Consider the following 6,699-nt stretch of genomic DNA (forward strand, 5'->3'; position numbering starts at 1 on the left):
GTTTTCTGATTGAAACCAACATATCGAAAGTTACACATGAAGATTGTTACTTGTTTTTTGTCTTTGTTCTTTTTTTTTACTTTTCAGAGTTGTCCCAGTCATTTAATATTATCCCATTGATAAAAGTATCGTAATTTCGGGAATGAATTCCACCGTGTTTCAGACATGAATAACTTTTATCCCAAATATTGCTTCTTGCGTTTACCCTATGGCATCTGACCTTTTGTCTGAAGTTATTGGTGAGTTGATTGGTTATTGAGTTTTCTATATACTTTTTGACGAATGCAACAATGCAGTTCAAGATAAGCATATTCCTTCATAGCACATGCTTTCGACTTCCTCATGGGAAATCATTTTTATATATATAATCATTTCCCTTGTTTTCTTTGTTTGCTGTTATTCATATCTGTAACTGTATATATTCGATTTTACGCATAGCATACACAAAGATATACTGATATGTATTCGACAAGACATGAAAAGATGGCCTATAAGATTTTGTAAAAATCTTATTCAGCTTTTATATTTTGTTATAATGCAGTTGTAAAGAATAACACGCATTCAAAATATTACCTAATCACCAAATGCATTCGAGCGTGAATTGCCGTGTTCGTAACATCAGTGAACCATTAAACGCACGTGCTATGTTGATTTACGAGGCGCCTGATTGCATCTTTTGCGAACTTAATCCGATTAAAAGGCATTATGAAATACGTTGTGAAATTGAACCTCATCCAAGTGTAGTGTCACTTAACGGCCAATACCGAGTACTTAAATGATTAACGCGGCATGGAACATCATCGTTATAGCAATGTGTTAATTGCAATTACTTGACCAGCGGTATTTTTTCTGACAGTTCCGCATGCATTGCCGGTTATGTTATGCCACAACAATAAATAACTTCATGATGACATTTTTTTTATGGAAAACTGACGACCGGTTATGCATTATTCGTCATTAACATTTAGGAGAGGGATTATATAGGCTTTGGCTGTTGCCCAATTTCTTAAGAACGTAAGATTAGTACAATACAATATTCTGAAAGAAAGAAAGTACTAACATTTCGAAGATAGAAGACAGCAGACACTACCGAGTGTTTTGCTTGAGTTGCAATATGTTTTGTTTGGTTTCTTCTCGATTATCATTGCTTTGCATTGATGTCTACTTCGAAATCTATGTTTGGGCTAACAATGTATAATTTGTATAAATGCTGTGACATATACCTCAGTACTTATTACAGAAGTAGCTCTTAATTCTATAAAGGGTAAGGTCTGTGGTCTCCAACATATGTACAGCGTCACCCTTGCGTTAACTCGTTTACACTATATACAATTTTATTCAGATGATTCATCAATATCTATGATAAATAAAATATCATTTTTGAAAATGAACAGTTTGACATAAACAACAAGCTGTTAACATTTCTATTCTATAACATTATTTATGCTGACACCATGTGGTCAGCATATTCAAAACCTGTGTATGAAACATTTAACAGTGAATTTGGATTATTACGACCGGACAATTTGAACATAAATTATTATGTATCAAAGACAAACAATATATATTGTTTTTTTAATAAGAGGAATTATTTTATCACTAGTACGTGTATTCGACGAACAAATAATTATAAAATGTGATTCACGTAGCATTGTGTGTAATGAACAGTGATAACAGTCTACATTTATTAACAAGAACAAGGACAGTACCACTAATTATTTCCTATGATATAACTATAACAGTACGGTCGATATATGGGTTGGAAACGAGTGTTGTATTGACTCCAGAACGTTGCTATACGCTGGTTACTAATGATATATATATCCATATTTACATTTACGTTATATTTTCGCTGCATACACATTATAATCCATCTACTGGGAATCTGGTGCTTGCGAGACATCCCAAGTGTGACATAAACGTAGCGTTGGAGAAAAATAGCCTTTATTTGCTATTGTTTGTTCCATTTTATTGCAATGATAACGCATACAAATGTATGTATTGCTTCTTATCAAATCATGTTTGAAAGGTAAAAATAATATGGTATATGTAACCAACTGCAAAGTTGTTGTAGACCTATTATATAATTAGTATACAATTAGTATATAATTAGTATATAATTAGCGTCGAATCAAGTGTTGGGGAATGCTTTGCATAACGCTTTAAAAAACACTTTACGCGTGTAGTCGTGAACAAAAAGGGGTATCGCCATACCAAATGTGAATATAAATATTAAGGTTCTGGATAATTCTTCAGAAGGTATATGACCTTTAGAAAAATAAACTTCATCTGAAGGTTACTGATGCTGAAGAAAATAAATTCAATTCTTCAGCTGCATTCGTTATTGTAGTACTGACGCCAGTTTGCTTCTGTATTTAATGTGACAGGACATACGTTCGTTATTTTCTAGTTCATTAAGTATCTGGTGATCCGCGAAACAAACTCTACGTTCTGCAGCAATAACTGATGCAGCTTTGTTGACGTCAGACTCTGCACGAGCATCTGGTCTGTCTGCACAGACGTCTAGTTTTCAGCAGTATCTCCTTTTTGATAGATATTTTTAAGGTAGCTGTTACGCAAATAAATGTATTAACTACTCCGTAAGTATATTGCACTACAGTGAAAAAGAATATGCAATTGAAGTATGGTGTGTCACATTTCAGCCATACAATTGTTTGTTCATGTCGGTTTCGGATTCTGTAATAAATACCCGGCGATCGTCGAAATACATCTTTAGTGAAAGTTTTACTTGTTCCGTTGTAGATAAGGACGTATATGTCTTAATCTTTATTTTTATAAACTTTAAACACAGAAACTCAGATAGATCGAGCATAAATCGAATGGTAGTGAACAACACAATTGAAATACCCTTTTAAAACGAACAATTGATGTCTCTTTCTCTCTCGATGTGAAAAAAAATCATTGAAGATACCCATAGAGGCAGAAAGATCTAGCGTCCAGACTTGTATATTTGTGTTATATGTTCTTATTTTCTGATATGTATATAATGTTGTGCTGCGCTAATTATGTATAATAGAGAGAGAAATCAGCAAGTGCAATATAACAGTACGTAAGAGAAAGGTATATTGTATTTAGCTATATGAAACGAACACGGGAAGCAATTGTTAAACTAAGTGTATACTAACAAGCTGACACTCAATGGTTCTTAGTTAATCTGGTAATCTGGTAACAGTTATGTTCGTGACATAATTACTCGAAGCAATATAGATTCCGAATATGTTAAAACGTTGGCTTTGTAATAAAATACAGCCTGAAGTCTTTTGTTCTGTATACAACTCCTACCATAATTTTAAATAGAAGGGCAATGCAACTCAATGCTCTGCTATTGGAAATCGACATACTGTTTGATTCTATGAACCCAACCGGACAATGTAAGCCTGCAAAACTGATAACGTTGAACCCGCTTAAGTGATATAATGTCATTCTCTACATGCCGTAAAACATGATGCCATAACGAGATAATTATAATAGACATGTTGTCAAAACACAAGAACGATATCCGAAGTCACAGCCAAATTCAACAGGAAATGGGTAGATAGTAAAATGAAACAGGCCATTGAGTCGTAAAATATTACAGGATAATAACGGTGTTCTGAAAAGATGTTTCCAGCCGTTCAAGTAGCACATGTCAAAATGTCTCCGCCAAATTAAAGAACCTGTTTACGTCACCAAGGGAGCGAGCGATTCATTGGATCTACCAGCTATTCTATAACAGTTATAAAATGTATTGGAATATTTACGGCAATTTACTGGTGTTTCGTGCATGAATTATTTTCATTAATACCATGTGATAGTAAAAAGTTTACGTTGGTAAAACCCGCGAACTGCCATAGTTATAGTTTCAACCTACCAGAGTTAGTTATAATTTACAAGAGTGTATGTAGAAATACGCAACGGATGATTAACTGTACATTACAGTGTTTTGCGAAAAATAAATTTATAATTTGTAGTTTTGTCAATATTCCTGTTATCTCATAGCGGAAGTTACCGTTCATATTAATGCTATTAAAATGATGTGTTCATCAAACAAAGCGACATATTTTGCTTCTAAGGTGTTATACATAAAAGCTCTTAAAACAAACTCACCTTTAAACCGATATAGCCGTTAGCTGCTGTCTCTTCACCAATACTTCACTGCGGTAGAGTTTCAAAACCACAGACGCTGTGTCAAATGTTCAAGAATACGTCGAGCACCAAGCTTTTAATTCAGTCTTAGTTTTTTGTCTTCTTCGGAGAAATAAGTTAACACCAATCTGTATGTGTTGTTGGTCTATAATGCCATTACTGCTCTATTGCGCCGGTCCGTGAGTCTATCAGATGTAGCGTTACGTCGCCAAAGTTGCATTTAAATAGTGCCCGTTCGCCCGCTATACATTGATCGGGTCTTTGTCTGTGTCCGCTGGTTGGTCGTGAATGCACGCCGCTATACATTACCATGGGGCCGTGCCCACGTTTGCAACGGTCTTGGTTTCTTACTGGGCTCCACTAATGGGCATGTCGTGCTTAACAAAACATCGGGATTGGTGAATGGTGATGAAATTAAAGGCGCCAACTTAACTACCTCAGGTCCTGCGTCAGAAAATATCACACATATACAAATTTGCAGGAGATAGGATTGTCGATAAAACAATAAACACTGACATACAACACGTTTTCTTATCGTCGCCTTTAGATTTTATAAACTTTTTCTAGAATGATTTGTACTGAATAGTCTTGTAGTCTTTCCTGTCGCCTTGTGATTTTACAATACGAGTTAGATCTTCCATGTGATGATAGTTTCAGAAGGACATTGATCTGTGACAAGAAACGACGCAATACAACATTTAAAAAGTATGCTAAAGTGATAAACGATATTCCATAACTAATTGCTAAAACTGAGATAGGGTGTTCGGTGATATTTTCCTGTTCATGATGGAGCACTGACAGATCCATATCGACTATCACGCTTCTCATTTCTATTTCTTAAATCCTTTAGACATGGATTTTAAATCTTTTGATCCGTGGTATCACTGATACATCCAAGTTAAACATTAAATAAGATATTCAATTTATGTTCAATAATATTTTTCAACTTATATTAATCACTCTTGTTGATCCGGATTTTAGTGCACAGGGGGTCTTCATACGGGAGGAAACCTGAGTAACCGTAGAAAACCCACATCCTAGTTAAACAGCTATATGGTTCATTGAAAATGATTGGCTACTATATCGACTTGCTATGTTTTATTTTATAGATGTCTCTTTAATTATTTCGTAAGTGAATATTCGACATTTATTATGATTACGGAAGTCGATTTTAAACAATTGGATTTTCTAAGATTGTTGTGAAATGCCAAACATACTGCCTTTTAATATCACCCCTAATCCTGAGATGGACGCGATTTCTATACATAAACTGTGATCAACATTGAACATTATGAATTTTTGTTTCCGCCACTAGTTATGATTTCTGAAATTAAGAGATTTGCGTTTTCTCGAGGATATGCTATTCATCATATACTTTTGGCTATACTTCCTAATATTGGTTGAAGCTGCTTTGCGAGAAAATAAAAGCACAATGTTGCTTTTTGTGAAAACATGTATTTTTTTAAACAAGTGAACACATTCATTTACTATAGACTATATCTCTTAATTGTCTTTTTGACTAAAGATAATGAGGAATAACCATAATAATTTTTGGATAATGCGGTGAAAACCGAAAAAAATGTTTAGTACAAAAAACGCAAACTCTATTTCGGTATTTACCGTTCGTCCCCAAAAATAAATTTGTAATTAACTAACTAGCATGGAAATCGTTCACTATTATTATTTTTATTTTTCCTTATTACAAAGAATTTCTTTTTCAGAGATGTTTTTATTCTTTATTTGACTTAATTAAAGCTAGTATATCATGGTGTGCTGTTCAAAAATATATAGAACTAATGACTGAAACAAATTTTGAACATGCACGGTTATTTAGGTTTATCTGTTGTACATTTGCAGAATAATTCACGATAACTGGAATATTCTTCTATTATCAAAAGGTATGAAAACGGATGAACGTATTGGGAAAATCCTTACCAAAACAGAAAATTATTGACAATAAAAGACAAACAAATAAAATGAAAAGATTGTTCTGTATTCTTGGTTAATTTTCTCCTTACAAAATGCATGTGTTTAAAATAAGATGTGGAGTTTGAAGTATTGTTGCGGAAGGAGAAGAATTAACATTCAGAAATGGAAGAGAAAAACGCGATAAAAATGAATGCTTGCATGAACTATAGATCTCGGAATGATGTCATACAATCATGTGTGCAAATTGTTCTGATTTTAACAAACTGGTTGTGATTTGTGATAACATATGACACTTTACATACAAAAGATGATCATCTTAGAGTTTAAACTTTAAATCAATATAAACATCATTGAACAACTTATAAATTAGATGTTATTCCTTTTTATCAAGCCGCTGAAGATACTCTACAAAGAGATTCAAAGGAATCAAGGTCAATCGATATATATTTTATCATTGTCGATTTTGGCGTAGCATTTGGGTAGTTTTATGTGACGTCATAACGTATCATGACGTTCACATTTCCTGTGGTGTGTTATTGTCTTATTAACAGGGTTCCCGTGATGAACCTCTAAAGAGGGAAACGAACTAGGGAGCTTCTTAGAAAATCTTTGTTTTATTAATTT

General features: G+C 33.7%; 1 protein-coding gene across 1 annotated transcript in view; it reads right to left on the reverse strand.

The window, feature by feature from the left end:
• Positions 1-4,505, reverse strand: part of LOC110445806 — a 40,655-nt gene extending 36,150 nt beyond the window's left edge. The window contains exon 1 of the mRNA XM_021490603.1: positions 4,108-4,505. The gene's annotated coding sequence lies outside the window, so the exon portion shown is untranslated. The remainder of the gene's footprint in view (positions 1-4,107) is intronic.
• Positions 4,506-6,699: the final 2,194 nt, after the last annotated feature.

The sequence above is a fragment of the Mizuhopecten yessoensis genome, unplaced genomic scaffold (genome assembly GCF_002113885.1).
Source record: "Mizuhopecten yessoensis strain PY_sf001 unplaced genomic scaffold, ASM211388v2 scaffold267, whole genome shotgun sequence".
Classification (NCBI taxonomy): Eukaryota; Metazoa; Mollusca; class Bivalvia; order Pectinida; family Pectinidae; genus Mizuhopecten; species Mizuhopecten yessoensis.